The sequence below is a fragment of the Aotus nancymaae genome, unplaced genomic scaffold, assembly GCF_030222135.1.
Source record: "Aotus nancymaae isolate 86718 unplaced genomic scaffold, 86718_ANA_hifiasm-v0.15.2.pri h1tg000033l, whole genome shotgun sequence".
Classification (NCBI taxonomy): domain Eukaryota; kingdom Metazoa; phylum Chordata; class Mammalia; order Primates; family Aotidae; genus Aotus; species Aotus nancymaae.
In genome coordinates this window covers 64,966,346-64,990,459 of record NW_026988447.1, presented here as the reverse complement: position 1 = coordinate 64,990,459, position 24,114 = coordinate 64,966,346, and the positions used below count along the sequence as shown (strand labels likewise).

General features: G+C 36.2%; 1 pseudogene; it reads right to left on the bottom strand.

Annotated features, from left to right (window-relative positions):
- Positions 1 to 496: 496 nt before the first annotated feature.
- On the bottom strand, positions 497 to 22,724 carry LOC135268090 (chondrolectin-like; annotated as a pseudogene).
- Positions 22,725 to 24,114: the final 1,390 nt, after the last annotated feature.

Sequence of the window (24,114 nt, the reverse complement as noted above, 5' to 3'; positions counted from 1 at the left end):
AATTTGTTTTCAACTTTATATATCGATGCAAACATATCTGTACTTTTTTCACATAAGAGTTTCAGACAGGACTAGTGATCATTCTTCAGAAACAAGAACTCTTTATTTGATTAAAAGGAGCACAGGGACATATGAAGACCAGACAGTTACAACTCTCTCTTGAGAAGATCAAGGTACAAGCATTGAAGAAACTAGGACATAAGACAGAAAGGACCCACCGTTTTCTATCTCAAGCAAACTCTCTTCAATGAAAATGTGGTCACTGATGGGTTCCAATCCATTTTCACACAATTTTGTGGTTCCTTTCCTTCCTGAAATGTCTGTGTGTTGTGCTTATCTCCACACTGATGGTGACTATTCACCTGGTCTCAACCACAAGACCTCTTTGTATACTAATATAGTTAGAGGCTAAATGCAGCTAGGGAAACTTAGACAAACTCTGCAACTATCTGTCTCAAGTGTCAATTCCAAACCCCAGACAACCATCTTTGTTTAGTGGTCAAGAGAGGGACCACACTGATTCCAGAACCCTCAGAGAGCTGCTTGTCATTATATAGGCATCGTGTGAAGACATATGATTTATATTGTGTATGCCACTTTTGTTCAAATTGACTGCATTACAAAGTTACATTATTACAAAATCTGTTGAATTTTAAACTAAAAATAATTATAAGGCACGTGTCTTGCACAATTGAAATCAGACAATCCTTGCCTCTAAGTAAAATGTTTGAGGAGGTTTATATCACACTTAATGAAACAGCTTCTTATTTCTGAAGAGATTTCTTAGACTTTTGACCAAAAGCAGAGAAACTGAAAGATGAATCATTTCTAGAAAACAAACTTTTCCATGGTGCTACATTTGTGTGTGTGTGTGAATTCCACTGATAACAGTAATAAATTTCTTTAATCAAAACAGCATGTATTAAAAAATAAGATGCCATAAAAATAAATATTAGAACAGTTAAATTTTATCAAACACTTATGCAAACGTAAAATATTTTTGCACACTGTAAATTTCAATACAATATACATTACATTAACTACATTACAACTTTTGAAAGGTGAAAGAAATAAAAATAATTGCTTCTAACACACGTAATCCCAATGTGTTGATAATAACTTGATCTGCATTGTCCAATTCATTTGCTTGGTGTTTGGGTGCATCCTTTAGCAAAACAAGCATGTCTCACTCCATCATTAGCACAGAGGATTTTGTAAGTGAAATAATAAACATATAAAAAATTACTTTAATATTTGCCTCAAGGGGGGAGCTTACAGTTCGTCTTGCAGATCCTTTGTGATTTCAAGCCATTCCAAGCTAATGCTCTGATGCCATTCCTTATACAGATCCCGAATTATAAAACTCTGGAACCAAGTCGATGAGTTATTATACTTCCATGCCACTTTCTTTTCTGGTGCTCTTTGAAATCCACAGTGTAGACTGGTTTGGACTAGTTTTTGTTCTTCCTTTACTGAAAAACATAAGAAAAAATATGTTTAGTTCCTAAAACCTCTTATTAAACTAAGCATGTCTTGAAGGGAAATATCTCAGACAATTATTTATGAAAGAGCCCTTCTCCTCTCAGTAGTATATTTTCCCATTCTTACAAAAAATTCTAGATTATTCAAATATGTGAAGATGGCAAACAGTTTTTGTGAATTATGGAGAAAACAAAACACATCTTTTCCTGTTGGATCTTTCCTAACTTAGACTTCATGATTTCTGTTTTGGTTGTTGTTCTTTTAATTTTTTTATTGCCATAGGTTATGGGGAACAGGTGGTGTTTAGTAACATGAGTAAGTTTTTAGTGGTGATTTGTGAAATTTCGTTGCACCCATCACCTGGTTAGTATACACTGTGCCCAATTTGTAGTCTTTCATCCCTCACCCCCTTCTCACCCTTTTCCCTGAGTCCCCAAAGTCCATTGTGTCATTCTTATGCCTTTGCATCCTCATAGCTTAGCTCCCACGTATGAGTGAGAATATATGCTGTTTGGTTTTCCATTCCTGTATACTTCACTTAGATTAATAGTCTCCAATCTCATCCAGGTCGCTGTGAATGCCATTAATTCAGTCCTTTGTATGGCTGAGTAGTATTCTACCATATAAATATACCACAAATTCTTTATCCACTCAACATTTAGGTTGGTTCCACACATACAAACATGTGCCTGACACAATATTAAAAATTTCTGTTTTATTCACTACTTAAAAACCTTTATTTTCTTTGATCAATTATTTTGGAAGTCTTCTGTCACTAATGTCTGTTGAATTCAATGCCAAATTATCAAAACAATGTTATTATACTACGTGTAAGGATGCGTCTATTCCCCTCGTCCCGTCCGTTCTCCAGTCTTGCACCTAAGTCACTTGATTTCTGGAAGCTTACTGGTGCCTCAGTCTCTGAAACTAATGTGGTTCAGTAGCAGGTTCGGGCTTTGGTGACTTAACAGTATCTGAGTTCCTCCAGATCTGAGATACAACTGCACCCTTGTCAGATTTGGAATTCTGGCCCACATTTCCAGCCTGTGTCTAGGGTTCTGCTATCTTCTGTCTTCCCATAAAATGGTAACTTTTCAGGCACCTGCAGAAGTTATCTGTTCCTGAGTTTACCCAAGTCATTCTCTTTATTTTATTATATGATTTTTTGAGGTGGAGTCTCACTCTGTCACCCGGTTGGAGTGCTATGGTGCGATCTCAGCTCATTGCAACCTCCCCCTCCCGGGTTCAAGCGATTCCTCTGCTTCAACCTCCCAAGTAGCTGGGATTACAGGCACCAGCACCACACCAGGCTAATTTTTGTATTTTTAGTAGAGATGAGGTTTCGCTATGTTAGCCAGGCTGGTCTCAAACTCCCAACCTCAGGTGATCCGCCCAAGTTGTTCTCTACTAGACGCCCTGTCAAAATCTAGATTTCTTTGGGCTGGTTTCCTCAGGATAATCTTTTGCCTGGAACATAAGTGTTTGTGTGTCCCAGTTCACTGTGTTGTGCACTTACTTGCTCGCTGACCACCCCAGCCCCGGTTCCTAGCATCTGCCTCAGTCCTCACAGACTTCTCCTCATCTTCTCCTCTCCATCCACCAGACATTGCAGAATTCCCTCAAAGATAGAAAATAACTATTTCTAAGCACACTTGACCATTACTCTTTTAAACTATTGCTTAATTCACTTCGATTTAACTCTTTTTATTACGAATAAAATATTACGTCCAAATTTTATGGTTTGTGAGTTCTCATCCAAATAAGTAAGATCAACACAAGTTTATTCTACCAAGTCATCTAACATCGATGATGTTAATAAGCCAAGAAAGTTTATTAAAAGCACAAAATGTTCTGAGTGGTAAAAAAAAAAAAAAATTACTAATGTGGCTTTTGTGTAGAATTAGTATTTCATTTAAGGATTACTACCCCATAAGGAGGCTGAGGGTGGTGGCTCATGCCTGTAATCCTAGCACCATGGGAGGCTGAGGTGGGCAGATCATTTGGGGTCAGAAGTTCAAGACCAGCATGACCAATATGGTGAAATGATCTCTACTAAAAATACAACAATTAGCCAGATATGGTGGTGCATGCCTGTAGTTCCAGCTACTTGGGAGGCTGAGACAGGAAAACTGCTTGAACCCGGGAGGCAGAGGTTGCAGTGAGCCAAGATTGCACCATTGCATTCCAGCCTAGGCAACAGAGTGAAACTCAATCTTAAAAAAAAAAAAAAAAAGAATTACCACCCTGTAAGGAAACAAGAATTATTTTGAACAGGACATGGAATGATAGAAACCATTGTGTCCACCAGATTGGAATTTAAACTTTCTGCAAGGTACCCAGATAATAATGGAATAGACTCTTTGATGAAGTTTCTCCTTGCTTTCCTGGAAGAAAGAAAAAGGGGAGGATCTAAGAACAAATGAATTCAGTACTACAATTAATCACAGCATCTGGAGGTGCTGTGTTTTGGTTTATGTTCTCACTCTGAGAATTTCAAACAAGTGAAAACTCCACAGATCTTTAAGCTGTAAAAGCCTGGGAGAGATTTTTGAATGAATAGAATCACCACTATAATATACTACTTGGAAGAAAGGAAGCAAATAAGGAAGCAGTTACTTGGCACTTTAATGACTTTTACTTTATAAAGAGGAAGATATGAATAAAAAGTTCAAATCATCTTTTCAAGCATATTTGCTACTTTCAGGTCTTCCATAACAGTTTGGCTGGAAGGAAGGATTTATGTCAAATTCTCCCTCTGTTTCACTCCTTTCCACAACATTAAATCATCTTTCCATCTATAGTCTTAGAAATCAGAGCAAGAAATTACATATTTACTGTTCTTTTATTCTATACAAAATACAAAAAGAAAAATTTTTTTTTTTTTTTAGAGAGTCTCACTTTTATTGCCCAGGCTGGAGTATAGCAGCATGATCTTTGACTCACTGCAACCTCCACCTTCTGGGCTCAAGTGATTCTCCTGCCTTGGCCTACCAAGTAGCTGAGATTACAGTCACACACCATCAAGCCTGGCTAATTTTTGTATCTTTGTAGTAGAGGTAAGGTTTCACAATGTTGGCCAGGTTGGTCTCAAACTCCTGACCTCAGGTGATCTGCCCACCTTGGCCTCCTTAAGTGCTGGGATTACAGGCCTGAGCCACCTCATCTAGCCCAAAAAATATTTTAACTGTGATCCACATATATACTAGAACTCCAAAAGGACCCAAAGTATAATATTAATTCACCAGGCTTTATTTATCATTACTCAAAATGTTTTACTTTAACATCCAGCTAGTTACAGTTTGGATTCTTTGGAAAATTTATGTGAATCATTTAAAACTGACATCTACTTAATTTTTTTCTGGGTCTTTTGTTACTTGATGGGTTCTTTGGGGTTTATTTCAGAAAAAGAAGGAGACGCAGAAAGGTCAAAAAGAAAAATGAATTTGTTTGCAGGTTTTCCTGATGGGGGTAGTCTCTTGACCAGTTCTTAGTTAAACCACTCAGACAAAGATGTCTACTTTATTCTGGAAAATATGCTCTTTTATAAACAGAACAGCTTTTCTTTTTTTTCTTTTGACACGTTTACATGTCATTTTCATTTGAAAATGAAAAAAAATTATTTAATTTTTTTCATTTTTATTAAAAAATTGACACACATGGAAAAACTTCTCTAACTCAAGGTTATGAGTAAGCAGATACAAAAGTCATAATATTCCCCCAGAAAACCTGCTGGTAAAATACAGGATTTTATTTCAAGATACCTGCCAAAAAGTGGCCTATTTTAACCACTGTATTTTATTTCCTATTCTTAAAAGATCTTTATGAAATAAAATAGAAACCTGTAGCTTGAATTTTGAAAAGTAATACAAAGTGAACCTACAAATATCAAGTCTTACATATAGCTTGATGTCTAGATTGAAAAGTTCAGCATTAATTCTTTTATTTCATAAACAAGAAACAATATAGTGTAGTGCATATGTTGGAAGTTTACAAATATTCAAATTTCAGATTCACCTTAAACACTAGCTACGGGACCCGAGGCAGAACAGGAAACCCATCTAAGACACCATCTGCTCAGCTGAGAAATACAAACAGAAGGGTAACTGCTTAATAAGGCTTGTGAAGATTAAATGATACATTAATTCTGTAATCAATGTATATCTTATTAGATGTATGTGTAGGATTGTATGTGCAGGGTTTCTTAAGGCATATTAAAATATAATTAACTTTATACTAATAGTTTGAAAACATTTCTGAAAACCTATTTAAAGTTTTTCAAATTGTCTCTACATGTGTGAGTTATTCACCTTTCATGTAGCATCTGGAAGCAACAGGTTCCAAAAGCAGCCAGCATCAGTAAGAGCAGCGGTGTTGTTACAACAACATAAATCAGGTTGGGAATTATATCTACAAAATCAAACAGTCTTCGTGTGAAAAGATAGTTGAGGAAGAATTCTAACACAAAAATTTGTAAGAATGTTTCAAAAAAAAAAGAAGGTGAAGTTGAGTTCTCACTAAATTGATCCCAAAGTTCTTCTCAAAATGTTGACAAATCTAATGAAATAATTGACAGTCCTGTACCACATAGTGACATTGCAGGCAGTGATGCACCACACGAGACAGTGGGCCTGGAAGGTTACAATGGAGCTCGCCTGTATAGCTGCACCATCTTTTATAGTTCATATCCCATTTTATGCATTTCTATGCTTAGATAGGTTTTGAGAGATACCGTTGTGTTACAGTTGTCTACAGCATCAGTACAGTAACATGCTGCAGGGGTTTGTAGTCTAGAAGAAATAGGCCATATCAAATAGCCTAGTGCATAGTCAGCTGTATGATCTAGGTTTAAGTACACTCTACGATGTTCGAACAATGACAAAATCACCTAATGGTGCATTTCTCAGAACATATCCCCATTGTTAAGTGGTACGTAACTATTCATGTTCTGGTAAAAATTAAAAACAGAGCTTTACTGAACTGAAAATTGAATTGTACTGATCTGTAGTGGTATCAGACTCTTCCAATTTGATATCCATACCTCCAAAACTATTATTAAATCAGCAATTCAGACATGGACTAGCTTTCACAATATATTAATAATCTTAGGTAACTCATTTCATTATTCCTTCTCAATCATTACTTACAAAAATAAGTGCTTATTAAAAATAATTATTATTAATATTATTGTGGATATATTGGATATATCATTACCTAGCCAATAAGCTTAGTGCTATGATTATACGCTAGTCACTGGGATTAAAATGAAATATGTAAATATTAACTGATGATACAGTAATGACTCAGAGACACAAGACTCCAGTGGCACAAAGACTTGATCTTAATTAAATTCTAAAATGAATTATTTTTTAATCCTGTTCCATAACATTTGATAATGCTAGATGTTCTTAGTAAAATTAAAAAAGTGTGACACCAAAATCCCATACAACTTAAAATTACTTTAGTAAACATTTGTTCAATTTCATAAGAGAAAACATGTTTCCAATGTGATTATTTACCGATTTTTTTCTTTTTTGAGACAAAGTCTTGCTCTGTCTCCCAGGCTGAAGTGCAATGGTGCAATCTCGGCTCACTGCAACCTCCACTTCCTGGGTTCTAGCGATTATCCTGCCTCAGCCTCCCAAGAAGCCATGCTTACAGGCACCTGCTACCATGCCCAGCTAATTTTTATATTTTTTTAGTAGAGACAGGGCTTTGCCATGTTGACCAGGTTGGTCTCAAACTTCTGACCTCAGGTGACCCACCTGCCTTGGCCTCCCAAAGTGCTGGGATTACAGGTGTAAGCCACCGTGCCTGGCCTACTGACCTTTTTAATTACTTTTAGATGTTCTGAATGGTTTTAAAACCAGGCACCTGAAAAGTGAAAAGCACTGAGCCTTAATATCATGTCTATGCAAGAAAAGCAAATTGAAGAACTATGCATTTAGCTTGCAAATTAAAAGTCATCATCATGACTAATCTAAATAATTCTGGTCAAAGTGGACCAGATGTGTAGATAAAGCTTTCCATTGAAATGCACATCATTTCATTTGTTAACAGAAGACAAACTCATGAGGTCCAACAATCAATAGGGTATCTGAGCAATAATTTGCTGTTTCCACCCACTCTTGTTTGACTTCAAGCAATTTAAGGATTCAACCAATCTCTAGACATGTGTCAGCACACCTTGGTTTGCTCTCCACTGAATGTGCCAATTTGCATCATGACACCTACGTTAGAGAAGTTTCTTGTAGACCCAAAGTTGTTTTTGTTGATGTTGGTGGTGTTTTTATCGTTGTTGTTTGTTTGAGACAGGGTCTCACTCTGTTACCCACTCTGGACTGTGGTGTCATGATCACTGCTCATTGCAGCCTCAGCTTCCCAGCGTCAGGTGATTCTCCCACCTTAGCTTCCCAGTAGCTAGGAATACAGGTGTGCACCACCATGCCAGGCTAGCGTTTTGTATTTTTGTAGAGATGGGGTCTTGACAGGTTACTCAGGAGTCTTGAATTCCTGGGCTCAAGTGATCCCCCTGCCTCAGCCTCCCAAATTGTTGGGATTACAGTGGCGTGAGCCACTGTGCCCAGCCAGATCCAAATTTTCACGTGGATCACATAGTTTAGTAAGACTTTAAAGAAAACCAAACAGATTTTTCTATTCAAATACTAGCTTAACATAATTTTTTCTAATCTAGTTCAAAAGTAAATTTCCATAGTACCAAACTCAGTGCACCACTTCCCCAGGCAAGAAAAGTTTCACTGGAGTCAACATGAAGCAGCGTTTGAAAGTGCAGTTCAGTTCTTGATGAAGTTAAAGACACATGAAGTAATTACCTGCTTCAGTAACAACCACATTTTGATGGGTGTCTCCTGGTTGATTTGTAAGATAAGGCTTTCCTACAGGTGCTGTTGGATTAATCTCTGTAAATAATAAGTATCAGCATCATATATGATGATTAAATAAGAGAATTGAAAACATATATGAATATGAATGTTTATTATAAAACCATAAAAATATACTTTTGATTTCTGAACATCTTACAGCTAATAAAACATATTCTGAATTTATATTTACATGAAATTACCTATCTTTGATAACATTTAAATATATTTGAATAAACATTTAATTATCTTTGAATAAAAGATGCACTTGATACATTCTCCCTTGAAACTCCAAACTCCATTCAGCAATTAACAGTGGGTCTGTGCTGACGGCAGCCTGCTGCAGGCAATAATGGTAGACCAGGAACAAAGTTCAGCTAGGATAAACAAGAATTGGTAAGTTGAAGAGTGTGATATACTCAATGCAATTCAGAGACAAAAAAGATAATTTCTTTAGTAATATCAGTGTATTATTTAGGGTTTCCCTTGCGATAATAATCAGATGACTGTATGTGGATTGCATTTGGAATTGATTCAAGCCACAATGTTCTAAGGCATATTTCTGTTCTGCACATACAATGCCATCCTTAGATTTGCTCTTCAAGAGTGTCTACTGTTAAAAATAATAATAATATTGAATTAAAGCCTGCAAATTTCTTTCAGTAGTTTTATAGATGTCTCTTCTATTGACACACGCTTTGTTTTTGATTGGTTTTCTAACTTTTACTTTAAGTCCAGGGGTACATGTGCAGAATGTGCAGGTTTGTTACATGGGTGAACATGTGCCATGGTGGTTTGCTGCACAGGTCATCCCATCACCTAAGTATTAAGCCCAGCATCCGTTACCTATTCAGCATCCATTAACTATTCTTCCTGATTCTTTTCTTCCTGCCACACAATTTAAAATTGTTGACATTTCTTGTCACAATTTGGTATTGCTCTATTTTCTATTTTTATTTTCCTTAAGGAACTATTTGTTAAATTAATAATTCAATGAAAGTAAATGGAATTATTATTAAAAACCTGTGCATTTGTTAGCATTTGTTCCAAAAGTGTAATTTTCTACTTACTTTTGTCAATGGAAATAAGAACACATGTAACATCTTATATAGTTTTTAGGATACAAAAGAATTTTAATTTAATGTTTACCATTATTACATTGTCCTAGAATGTCATAGAGTCTCCCTTTGTTGGAAGTTTGACCGTATACCATCCTGTAGTAATATTTGTTACTCTTGTATACAGATTTTACCCTGACATCTTAATAGCCTCCTCTGATTCAGTCCTAAACTATACCTGCTCTTCTGTAGTATTTAGTCACCCTATGCCTACTCGATTGGCATTTTTTTAACAAATAATATAAATATTATGCAAAATATCACTAAAACTCAAGCAGTGATTACATAACCAAGGAATTTAATCTAACCAACATCCTTACAAAGCAGACACTAAGCTCAAGGAAGGTTAACTAAGTAGAAAAAAAAAGGTTAAATCATGAAATAAAAAGTTGAAATCCTGAGCACATTAATAAGACCAACAGTAAACCTGTGAATGTGGTTCAAAATAATAACTACATAAAAATATTTTAATCAATATAGATTATTTGAATATTTGGGTAGAATGTAGAAGATAAAAAAGAATAATTTGATATCTTAAATGCTCTTGCATGAGTAATATAAACCTAGTAATGTAAACAAGAAAAGAAGATTGTAAGATTTATAGTGTTCTAAATAATGGCATAAGTTTGAATGCAAAACTTAAATTATATATAATACAATGAAGGGTCAAATAATTGATCTGTGAACTCAAAAGAAAGGAGAAGGCAACAATAATGTGATATTAAGAATAATGTATAATATTGTATTTGTTTTATTCAATAGTTTTAAGTACATAGAATGTCACAAATTAAAAATATCAGAGAATTTCAACTTTATACTTCTCCAAGAGAAAAATAAAGGACATAAGTGTGTAACAGACTCAGCTTTGCAAAGGCTTCCAGGAGGGTAATGATGGGTTTAGCAACCAAGGTGTTTAAAGAATAAACTCACCAGGGATGTAAAAAGTTGCCTAATACACTCAAGAGCAGGTTAAATCTAAGAGAAGGGTAAGTCTAATCCAAATAATCCTTTGTGCTTTATGTTATTATGAGAAAAAGAATAATGTAATTTCAAGAGAATAATGGAAGCAGCAGTACTCAACTATAATTACCTTCTGTGAACACATATTATGAGTTCAAGAAGACACCCCTTCAGAAGAGTTAAAATGACACAAACACTGGGGAGAAAAACAGCTAAGAGATCTCAAAGCCTAAGGATCTAACTTGACTTTCTCAGATGATTTAAAAAAATGGGTCCCCGGAGTTTTTATTAATCCCTCTTTCAGTCAAATATCTATATCCAGATGATCTGCCCCATTCAAAGTAATTCAAAATTTACCATATTTTAATCTAGAACCCACGCCAGTATAGCCCAAGTCAATGTAATCTTCCCATTTGCTGCATATGACAAGTAGTGGGAGATTTCAAAAGAAAGCTGACTGAGGAGGCATATTTCAAGAATGGGAATCATAGGGAGAACAAGCCACATCTTCCCACTTTTTTCCACGATGGGGCAATGAGCTATGATAGTCTTATTTTCACTCAGTACCACAGGTCAAGTATTATACCATAAATGATAAGCAAATTATCCAGGAGAAAGTGTGTTCTTCTCTTAAATTCATGAGATAAAGAACTGCTGCTCACATGTGCAAGTCTACAGGTGCTTTGGTAACTTACACCTACTTCCCACGTTATAGTAACTGTTTAAAATAATTTAAAATAGATATTTATTGTTTATAAAATCTATTTACAAAAATCAAATTATTTTTAATGTTAGAAATGATTATTTTCTCTTAAGGACACTTCTTCAGATGTTTTTATTTACTCTCTTCTTTGAGCTCATTGCGGAGTTTGCTCTACAGGATATGATAGGTTTCAGTACACAAGTGATATGACAAGCTGAAGGTAATTTTCTATTTCACAGCAGAAAAACAAAAAGAGCCAAAGGTAGTGAAAATTAAAGACAAAACTTAATATAATGAAATATGCACAAAATCTTCTATACCTTCTTTTGCTACTGCTTACCTGGTTCACACTTGCAAATACAACTGGGCTTCATGTTGCGCCTGTCATCATTCCACTGGTAAAGGTAGCGACCCCCAAGGCCAAGATTGGCAGTTGGTTGGTGATACATCACAACACACTTTTCACTTCCACAGGAAGGTTCATCTGTGTACCAGTTTCTGCAAACACAGAGTAACACAAACACTCAGATATAAGCCTCCTAAGTGATTCTTCTTCTTCTACTCTTGACATCCTCTACAGGCAACAGAGTCCTCTCCCCACCTTGTGGAGTTCCCCAGAGCACCTGTCAACTGCTCAGGATCCATACTCACCAGTACTGTGAACTGCTTCCATCAGACCACTGGTAGAGATCCTGGCAGGCACCAGAAGTTTGCCCGTTTCCACTCCTCCAAAGCCCTATCCAGAAATCGCCATCAGAAATCCCTGTTCCAGGTTTTGTCAAATTTTGCAACATGCTCTCTATTAACTTCTGTTCTGCTTCATTCTCAAAGCTGGGGAGGACTCCTCCCTCACTCTCACAAGCCAGGCGCACCTCCTGAAAGCTCACTCGGCTGGACAGTTCATGGAGGTAGGCCATTTTGAAAGGTGTGTACCTTTCAGCCTGAAAAAGAAAAAAAAAGATGCCAATATATTGATAATCTGAACTCTATTTGTAACACCACTAAACCAAAATTTAAGAACCAACGCTTCTCCCACTGAATTATTTCATAAAGTTTATTTTCTAGCCTATTGTTTGCATTTGTAAAAGCAAATTGATTCCCTAGTAAACTTGGAACATAAACTTTTAAACCCAGTACTTCAAGAAACGTTTGTTAAGGGAAGTTATAACTCTTCTGGCTTAGATTTTATAAACCAATTCACATAGGAAATGGAAACAGCTAAAAGAATTTCAGGAGCATATATTAAAGTGAGCTAAAACTTTATGAAAGAAGAAGAACAACTCATAAACCAATTTAGTTATCAAAACAAGTAAAGTAAAATGAAACAGTTTTATATAAGGTGTTCTGAAAGAGATACACAGTGGCAAATTTAAGGTATAAATATTTGCTTTTATTTTGTATACCCAAAAGCAAATCTATTAACATTGAAAGTTTAAAGAGGACAGAATGAAGGTAATTGGTAGTATTAATTAATTAGTATAATATTACATTGGAAGTGACAGAGTTGATTTCTAAAGTACTCATTATCTCTGAAAAAAATCTCATTACCAGTTTTTTGAGTATTTTCTGGGGGCTTCTGGGGAGATATTTTGTGTAAATTCCAATTCCTAGGACAATGTCTTCTCTCATTTTACAAAGATAACTCTGATAAGTGATCAATTGCAAATAAAAACTCCCAGCTATGAACATAGAGAAATAAGCACTTTTTAAAAAAAGAAATATATTTTAAATGTGAAAAAATGATGGCTTAGAAAACAGTGGAACAAATATATCACGAAATAAAGGAGCTAGTAATATCTTATCAATGGCTAACTAGTGTTGATGTCTCTCAATTTGGATGGAGACCTAAATAGGCTGAAATTTGGCCAAACTGGTCTTTCAAAGACAGTTAAATAATTAGCTGGAAACAAGGTAATAAACATTTTGCAAACTTGAGAACAAATTATTTGTCAGCTTTAGAGGCTCTACTTACATATTAACACATATGAAATAACAATGGCTTCCTCTCATTTAAACTTAAAAGATTCCATTAGTTCCTTTATGAGTTTGAAAGTAATATCACATTTTTAAACCTTCCCTAACTCAGAATTTTATTAAACTTAAATACAAATTTATTTAAATTTACCTTTCTCTGTAGTTAATCTTACTACTGGTGGTTTTGTTGCGTATTTCTTCAGGAATAAAGATTAGGATGAACAAAATATCCAAAATCTATGAATAAATACATACCTACTCTAAATTTGAAAGTGAAGCTTACAATCTATTTTTTATTTTAAACCTGTATTTTAAAGGTTTTTATATTACAGGATTCAGTTTAACCACCTATCCTGACATCTATTGACTATGTACACTATATACTATACACAATAAAGTCGTTATGTGTAGTATACTGAAAATCAATTTGTTTTAAAATATTAGACAGAACCACAAAAAAAAAGCTTAAAAGAATTTTTGAGACCTCATAATGGAATTCTGCTCTAATAACATTTGTGAAATCTTAAACACATAGGCAAAAAGAGTTTGAAAAAAATCTCAAAACTAAATTTTACATACCTCTACATGAAGTGGTGTGAATTTTCCTAATAACCTAGTGAAATAACTGTAAATATTCATGATCATATCAAGTCATAATAAAGTCATGTATATTTATATTTACATATATATGTCAGAGAAAGAAAGGGAAAAGAGGGAAGGAAGGAAGGAGGGAGGGAGGAAGAAAGGAAAGAGAGAGAAAAAAGAAAGAAGGAAGGAAGGAAAGATAGAAAAGAAAAAGAAAGAAAGTAGGAAAAGAAAAAAGAAAGAGAAAGAAGGAAGGAAAGAAAAAAAAGGAAAGAGGTCAAGAATATTATGACGTATAGGATTTATCTAGCTCTACCAGCAATAGATTTTCTATTGTTCTATTGTCCACACTCATCCTTGTCTACCACTAAGAATGTAGGCCGAAATTATAGACAATCTCCAGAATGATCATTCTGGCTTGTTTTGGTTTTCACCGCTTCTACTTTTATTCACCTCTGGTGTCTGCTGTCAACTTTTTAAACTGCCAAGAATCCCTCTCTGTTGCTATTTCTTATGCCCAAACTGCTTTCCATAGCCGCTTCTACTTTCTCAGTCTCCCCCTCTATTTTAGCTTAGATTTGGACTTGGAAAATAGACTATCTATTACTTTGTGTAAAATTAAGACAAATTACTTTATGCTAAGAGATTACAACATCGTTTCACTGCTTTCTTACAATTCATCTCCATTAATATTATTCTTGTTGGTATTTGTGGCCTTTTCTACTATGTATTTAGTTTTGTAGCCTACCAATAGAAGTTGTCGGTAGTCACAGATTTGTGGGGGTGGGGGAGATTCTTGTATTTAAGTACTGGCAAGAAAAAAAGCATTCAAACTTTGTACTGTAATTACAGTACATCACACTGAGCCAGTGTATCATATCCATCCCCTTCTGGAGTCAGCAATTCATGACCTATGATGACACTCAGAGGTAGAAAGGCTCAGAAATCAGTTGAAGGTCACTAACTTCTCAACAGTGTTCGAGTGATAGGCATTCAATATCTTGACACAAACTGAGAACGCCTATCATAAAATAGTAGTTCTGGCAATGCAAGCAGGCCAAGAGTTGTTTCCCTGTCTCGTTAACCGTGATCTGGACCCAGGAACAGTGCACTGAAAAAGGTGAACAAATTAACAGGCTGCCGAAATAATTAATCAAAAATAACATGAGTATGAATGACAATGGGAAATGAGTTGGAGGGAATTCAGGAGGACACATCAGCCTGAAAATACACATTCTTTGAGAGATGATCATGAAAGTCCCAATGGCTGACTCTGAAAATTAATGTATTATTTTTAAAATAGCTGAAGATTTTATTAGGTTTTGTGATGATTTTGTCATTTAAAATGGTTGTTCTCAGTCAGAGTTTAACAATACCATTAAGCCTATATTTTAGTGCCTGTATTTTAGAAGCAAGCTGTTTCCATTTTCACCTACTACATCCTTTACGTAGTTCTAAGTGTCCAAATATATCTTAATTACATTCCCTTAAGTTTTCAACTTGTTCAATTTTTCACTCCAAGAGTTTTCTGCCTTGGATTTTATACCAGCACTTTTTAAATATCAAATTTGTCCAAAAAGATTGTTTTGCAAGATGTCAAAAATGTCATATTAAAAAAAAAAGAGTAGCCAGACCTTTTAGTGGGTAACAAGTGTTATATGTAACAAAGCCCCACACATTCAGGGGATTCCTGGGTATGACGCATATGCTAAAAGTCACTGTTCATTATCTCTGATTCATTAAAAAATAAACGCAACACAGATTTATTCATGATCGTACAAAAATGGTGAAATGAATTAACTCACTTATAACATTAAGATAGCATTTCTAATTAAATGCATGATAGCCTTAGGTTTCATGTGGAAATTTCTAACACCATTATGTTAGTTTATATAGATATAATAATAGTAATTATCATCATCATCTATGGGCAGGGATTATATTTAAAACAATTAAAAATTAATACTGTGCAGACCCTGGATAACAGCCAGCTTGACACGTTCTGTGCCAGGCCATGTCTCTGGCTGTGGATAATGGAGCAGTCCTCAGGTCCTGCTTCAGGGAGTGGAGACTGTGATGTCTGCACAGCAGGGAGACTCTCAGGGCATCCAGACAGCAGCCCATTGACAACTGGAACAGATACGTTAACTCTAAAGTTTGATCATCAGCTGTATCTAGAGTTTGAACTGAAAAGTCACTAACAGTTCGGATCTTGCAAGGCATTTTTCAGAAAATTATAAATATATTGCACAATTTGTATGGTTTATATACAATCAGTTAAAGCTGACACTGTGAATTTCTTTACATTCAATTCTATTTTATTACTGATTTCCACCTTAGCGTGCAAATTCGGTCCAAGTTGCAGCAAAATCAGCAGAAGCTGCAGCTATCGAACCTCTCACCGCTATTTCAGCTGATCACATTTGGCCACTAATGCAGTGAAACTACAACAGCTGGGAAACAAACGTTGACCTAATTCCCAGAAAAGTTTTGTTAATGCAGATCTTCTGGAGGAAACTTTCCCACTTCTGCAAAAGCCAATCTTCCTAGAGAACAATTACAATTCCCTCTTTTCTAATTATGGAGATAACATGGAGAATTTCTCTGTCTCTTATTTTCAAATGTGACGTTCAGATAAAATCTTCCACCAACATTTTATGGGATAGGTATTCAGAGAACCATAGAATGAGTTCTATTACACTAAGGTTACATTTATGCTAACTATAAATTACTACATGTCAACTAGCACCTGTAGTTGAAAACATCCTTTAATGGTGGGCTTATCTATAAGAAAGAGAAAAGATCTACCCAGGATTCTACAAACACATTGAGAAATAAAATTCAAAATAAATTCTCTACAAATATATTTAATAAAATACAAGATAATTTATTTCCTAGATGTGCACTAGGAGCTAATTTTTAAATCTAAAAAGTATTTAAATATGTAAGTTTTTCTGCACTGAATTTTTTAACATTTAAGTTCACGGGTACATACATAGGATGTGCAGGTTTGTTACATAGGTAAACGCGTGTCATGGAGGTTTGTTGTACAGATTGCACTGAATTTTTATAGAAATATAATATAGAATATTTTCTTATATATAAAAGAGACTTTTTAAAATAAAATATATAAATTATTTTATGTATTAAAATATTTATTTTATATAATAAATATTCATCTTTATTGGTTTCACACACACAGCTACATAAATAAACAGGCCTTTTTATTTAGACAAAGTTACGATTATTAACATTCCTATCACTGTCACAACAAAAATTTCATCACTATTTCCGTGAATAAGTAGATTATTTTTGTCTTTTACCTTATACATTAAAATTTCGATAGAACTAACTATTGGCAGAGGTTTAAATGCTTTTGGCAATGATATAAAAGTTGGGCCAAACTCATGCAGGCATGGTAGCTGCTTTTTCTTTTGAATAGAAAGGATCTATAATTTGGTTGTCTTATTGCTTATATTTATTTACTTTCTGACAGTTGAGTGCTCAGTTAGTTATGAAAATAATAAATATTTTCTTATGTCTCACACTGTACTTATATATTATCAATATTAGATGAGCGTCGAATTTATATCACATTTTTCAATAAAAATATAAAGGATGTATCACAAATTCCTACTGTTCAATTATGATCTGCCATGAGTTGCAAAAAAAAGTAAAAAAGAACATCCACATGGTAAATATTCCCTAGACCAGAATGACCTTAGAATGTTTTATTAGAATCACATAAGATATTTTTTCATAATTTCTTTTTTTTTTTTTTTTTTTTTTTTTATTTGTGACAGAGTTTCACTCTGGTTACCCAGGCTGGAGTGCAATGGCACGATCTCGGCTCACCGTAACCTCCGTCTCCTGGGTTCAGGCAATTCTCCTGCCTCAACCTCCTGAGTAGCTGGGATTACAGGCACGCGCCACCATGCCCAGCTAATTTTTTTGTATTTTTAGTAGAGACGGGGTTTCACCATGTTGACCAGGATGGTCTCGATCTCTTGACCTTGTGATCCACCCGCCTCGGCCTCCCAAAGTGTTGGGATTACAGGCGTGAGCCACCGCACCCGGCCCCATAATTTCTTCTTATCCCCCTCACAATCACACTGAGAAATATGTTGATACTACTATGCAAGGCCGGTGATACCAATGCCAGCACTTTTGAACTAAAAAGACAAGGACTGGTATTCATTTTAAGTGTTCTGCTTTCAGCATTCAATATTATACCAACTTCCTAAAATTTTTTCTTATAAAGAAAGAGTTTTATTATAATAAACTTTTATTTTTACAATACAGATTTTATAATGCACTTAATTGCATAGTGCGCTATAACTGGAATGCATTCTCTCACTTTAATAAACAAAACTAAATCTGTAGGTTGTGGTCATTTTATAATGGTGGCAGCAGCAGCAAGCCCTGCTTCTCCAGTTGGAAAATGCCATAAGCTTTCTGAGAAGAGGATGAGACTATTTTTTAAAAAATTCACAATATTTTTTAGAGTAAGTCAAGTATCAGTGTGACTTAAGAGTTCATGTAGCCAATCAGAATGAATTAGCTTTGAAACCAAACTCTACATTTAAATTGTGGGTACTTGGGATTATTTAATCTCCCCAAGCCTGTTTTCTTACTTAAATAATGAGACCAGTGATGAGTTTTGTAGAAATAATGATTCTAATAATACAGGCCCGAAATTTAGCAATAATTTAGAGTGCAACACCTCACTTCAACCACAATCCATGCTTTGGGATAAATTAGGAGAAGGTGACCTCTCCTGGTGAGAGATGGCAGAAAGGTCCCCCTTATAGACTGTTCAACTAGAAAAAGTTGATTTTGCCTCCAGGAGGCCTGAGCTCCAGGGACTGGGTTTGCCAAGCTCAACTCCTTCTTCTATCTTTTGGCATATACCTCGGCACAGTGCACAACCTGCACAACTGTGTTTGAACTTTTTTAATATTCCTAGCAATCCCATGACAAAGGTCTTATCCGTTTTCAAAATGAGGCAAAATGGGCAGACAATAGCTGACTAATTTGCCCACATTTACACAGCTCACAAGTGCTGAAGCTGAGGTTTGGCACCAGGCCATCTGACTCTACAGTCCATGCCTTTACCAGATATCTCTGCTGTCTCCATATGTCTCAAATCTAATATAAAGGTGAAATATTTCATGAACAAAAGGGATTTATGAATACATGCACTGTGCACGTTGTCTATGTCAGAATCATTAGCATTAATCTGTTATTCATTATTTAGTGACTAATACATGCAAGAGTTTGTGCCCTGAGAGCTTGTTTCTAAACAGGTTCAGATTTTCTGTTACAAATATTTAAATAAGAATTAATGTTGCCTCCATCTCAGATTTTCAAACCATATACATCTTTCAGAATTTTTTCCCCTAGTCTTTTTATTTTCCAAAATAAAACTATGTCCAAATTGAATGCGTTCCCCATTACAAAGAGGACAGCTTTAGCCAAGCTGCCATCCTGTGTTATGTCATTAGGAATATGTTAAAGCAATGAAGCACTCTCGCCTCGCAGTTGCACACATCCGTCTACTTGTATGTGCGTGCCTGACACAGAACGTTGTTGTAAATAGTAAAAAGTGTTTGTGAGTGCATCTTCTGAATTTTTATCTTGGACTCCTTTATATAATGCTGCTTGTTTTCTAAAGGTAATGTAACAGATATTTCCATCTTCAGGAAAAAGTTATTAAAATAAAACCATAAAATGATAACAAACGGCAGTTAAAGAATAATGGCTATGATAAACGGTTAGTTTATTAAATGACTGGTAATAAGATTAAATTGTTCGTTTCATGCCCAAGAGATATTAAAGTAATTGCAACTTTGAAAACTGCACTGTCATCATTTTATGTTTTTGATGATGTCATAGAATAGTTCCATAGGCTGAGATATGTTCCTCAGTTTTTCTTGTATCTCCCTTGCTATTATATTATATTATGTTATGTTATATTATATATTAATCTATGTGCTACTGTTCACCACCCATGCATTTGTAATATTCTGTGGTATCTGCACGACAAGAAGAGAGGTCTCTAAGTCACCCAGTCTCCTAAATAAAATGTGTGCCAGTTTTAATAAAGATAACTAGCATATGTTAAAGTGTTCTGGAGAAATCTGGAAGTGCCATGAAATACTCCTAATGTCATTTTGCAGCAAAAAAAGACTGGGGATCACTGCTATGCACACTACAAAGAAAAAGAAAAAAAAAAAAGAAACACATTATTTGAAAACACTTCAATTGTTTCAAATTATCACTTGTGCTTCCAACATACCCTCCCAACTTAGAGAACTGAATTTTGAATCTTTCATATTCATCCTTATGCCTACAAGTAAAATCTTTTTACCTTTGTCCTAAAGAAGACAGCATTACTCACTAGTCACTTCACAAAATTAAATGATTGCAGCTCCCACAGACATTCTCTACACATCTGTGCATAGTAAGAAATTAGTACAGGTCTAAGCTCCCAAAAGTAGTTTCCAAGTTAATATCATAAATTCAATAAATAGGCTTTGATTACTATCATCATGTCACATATTACTTTACATTTTCATACATCAAAATAAGCATGACCATTGACCTAGAAAAAATACTTCTGTATTACTACTAGATGCCACTAAATCTTATCGGTCAGATTATGATGACCAAGTTGTTTGAAATGCCATTTCTTGCTAAAATATATCCACTTTATTTTTAAGTAATACTCTACACTTTAGAAAAGGTGATGTATTTAAAAGTATTGGAAAGTATCTTATTGAATATTTTAAAGTATTAAAGATAATTTCTGTGGAGAATTATTTTGTGTCTATCTTTTTTTCTGGAGTAAGTGATTATTTGAGTATCCTACATAGAAGTTATAAGTTGTTGCACTGAAACTTAACAAATAGAAATATATTCCATATGTGGTCAGTATGTTCCTGCTAACAGCCCCAAAGAGGCTCTTACACTTCAGTAAAGATTTGGTGAATGGTCCCAAGCGGCATGAAAAAACTGATGCACCAATTCAAAACTTACATTGACCAGGTAGACAATAGATCCATCAGAAACTATTGCTACAAAAATGTCAGGCTTTAGGCTGCTGTGTTCTCCAGCCATTGTGGTTAAAATATATCTTTTCTAAAAATTAGTCTTCAAATAATAAATGTTACAAATCAATTTACAGATAGTTAAATTTCAATGTGAATTTAATGACCAAAGACAGTTGAATTATTAATAAGAAAAACATAACTAATTATTTTGATATCAAATAAACATCATCATTTATGCTAAATCAAATAGATCATGTTCAGTTAATTAGAAATTTTCCAGATGTCATCTACAAGATGACTATAAATACATAATAAGAAAACCTAACAAAAGGTTTGGAAAAAATTATGTACTCACAGAACACAAAATACACCTCTTCAACAATTTTTTAAGCTCTGTTTTTACTTTAGATATTATTTTGTCTCCCTTGCGATTGTTGAGGCCTAGGAACAAGGTATATCTGAAGGATATTATTTAGGTCAATGATGTTTGTTTAAAAACAAAAACACTTATGTTCAAAGCATGGTCTCTGCTGTTCATTCAGTTGCATGAATAATTCTGATAAACACAAAGACAGTCAGATAAGTAATTTACACAATCAGATGAATCTGATTGAACTTTTTCTTTGCAGCTAAATTAGGGAGGAAAAGGATCTAATATCACAGATTCTGAAAATTCTGAAAAAATGTAGAGTGATTGGTAACTACACATTTAAAAATTATATTCTGAAACTGCAGAACATCACAAATTGCTAAGGGGAAGATCAGTAACAATTAAGCTTCATATGTCAATGTCTAGAGGTCTGGCTTCACAACTGAATTAGTTGCTGTCATCTGTCATCCATTTCGACATCTAGTGACACCTGTTGTATAGATGTACAAAAGTGAAAAGGACTATTTGTGCTTTTTATGTTTGAAAAAAAAAACTTTCACCTTGAAAACACAGATATCTAACAAATACTGCAATGTTTCAAAGAGCATAGCAAGAGATTTCTATAAAGTGCAGTTATGTTCCGCCTTCATGTGAGGCCCTGATCACATTCATCCTAGGCCACTGAGAATATGTATCCTTTTGAAGAGACCTTCGCAAAAAGTAACGGAGAGTAGATGCAATATAAATTGTTACACAATAGGACAGTGAGAGTCAAAAAAAGAAAAATCAAAGAAAACCTGGGAAGCTTGCCAATTTTCATCCATTTCCCATGCACTGACCTGACAGACCTAATTGTGCACCTACTGTGTGCCAAACCTGCAGTCATTACCAAGTATACCTCGGCCCAACTCCAGCTGACTTCATTTTCTGGGAAGTCCCCAACTTGGAACGAAGTGTGTAAAGGAAAACCATCTACACACACGAGCACACTCCAGGTCCTCGCCAGTAGTCCTGCTGAGAACAAAGACTGGATGCCCAGGCATCCGGAGGCGACCCACGGCGAACTGATCTGGTCTCAGAAATCATCCGAGAGAACACGGTGCAGGGACCAAAGTCCAGTCAGAGCCACAGAGGGTGGCATTTCTGCGGTGGCTCTTCTGTCTCTGGGTTCCCTCTGCCTCCGCCCTACCCCACCCCCTCTGCAGGTACTGAGCCCTACCCTTTGACCAACTCACTCACAAAGTGGAAATCACTCCAGAAAAAGGCTGTGCCGCTCCCGATGAAGCAGAAGCTCGCTCCGCGGAGACTTAGGCAAGCGCTTCACAAAAATTTAAACTTTTCTGCGAGTGTGTTACGAGAGAGAGGAGAGTAGCAAAATCAATTTCTTCCCGCCTCCTCCCGGGCCCTCACACTGTCCAGGTTTCAAACGCCCCGGAGACCCTCCGCCCGAGGACAGGCTGCCCCGCCGCGCCCCGTGGTCCCCTCTCCCAGCCCGTCCTCCGGGAGGACGGCCCGTGACTCACCGCTGACCACCCGGCGGCAGAAGGCTCCGTGGCCGCAGAGCAGCGCGGCGCCCGGCAACAGCGAGACCACGCGGCTCATCGCGGCGCGGTGGCAGCAGCAGGTGTTGCGTGGAGCGAGGGCGGCCTCTGCCTGGGGCGCAGCCCGCGGCTCTGACTCCGCAGCCTCCCTGCCTCCCTGCTGGGCCCTACTCCCGCCGCCGGAGCCCAGCTGCCCGAACCCCTGCGCGCATCACCTTTGGCCGGGCCCTGCCGCCGGCCGCGCCTGTGCCGCGCCTGGATGTGCCGGGCTGGAGCCCAGGACTTCGCGGGTGCGTGTTTGCGGATTGAAGTTGGGCAGTCCCGTGTGTGTCTCAGAGGCGAGGCAGGAGCCCCGGCTTGGACCGCACCGTTGCGCTTTGCTTCTCTCCCCGGCCTCTGACAAGTGACAGGCTGAGCCCGTGCGACCTGGTCCTGGATCACAGCGGCAGCAGCAGCTCTGCGCTCAGGCACCGTCTTATATACCCACGTCCCGAGGTTCCAGCCCCTCGCTAGTAATAAATTTTAACTACTTCGTCTCTCCCGTCATGTGGAGCATCCCAGCCCCTCCCCTAAAAACGGAAGCCACTTCGAAAATAGTCCAGTCAGCTGCCCCACCTCCTCTGGTCCCCTCCTGAATTGAGCTTTAAAACGATTTACCATATCGTTTTAAATATTTATCATTTTTTAAAAAGTTAGAACAATGCATCAGTTGTGTTAATCTAAATAGCACCTTCTAAGAAAAGTAATTGCTTTTCAAAAATAATTAAAAGAAAGCATTGTTTTACAATGTTACAAATATATTTAATATTTGTCTTACTAAAAGCTGGATTTTCATATCTGCTTCTTTATCCTCTCTGTTGTGTTGTTTTGGTTGAAGTATATGAAGAAAATCCAGCCTTACACAGTTATGTAGTTGGAAAAGAGAGGAGTTTTTTAATAACGGCCTTTACAGATAACTGGGTATTCTTTTATATACACCAACACGTGACAAGTGGTTGTTACTTAAAGGTTAGATGCAGTGTGGAATCTGAAAACCTAGTGATGAACTTTTCATCCTCTATCACATTAAAATTCATTGACCTCTCTTGTACTTTAAATAAATCATTTACTTATGCATGATTTTATCATGTCATTTGAAAATATTGGTTCTCTAACAAGCATATCTTCTAAATGTTCACACATTTCATTATGTAATACTCCAAAATCACATGCATTAATATCACCACCATCTCACCAAAAAAGCCTGTAAATAGTGAGCTTTCAAGATTACTGTGGTGGATACAAGGCTTCTATTCTTCTAACTTTTACTTCAGAGTTTGATTTTTACCATTTGCAACACATACAGTAGGTCATTTACCTTGAAGTGACACACTCATTGTATTCATTCCTTCGAAAATGTCCACCACACACGCAGGCTTGAATAGCTATAGTTGAGTTATCTAAATCTATAT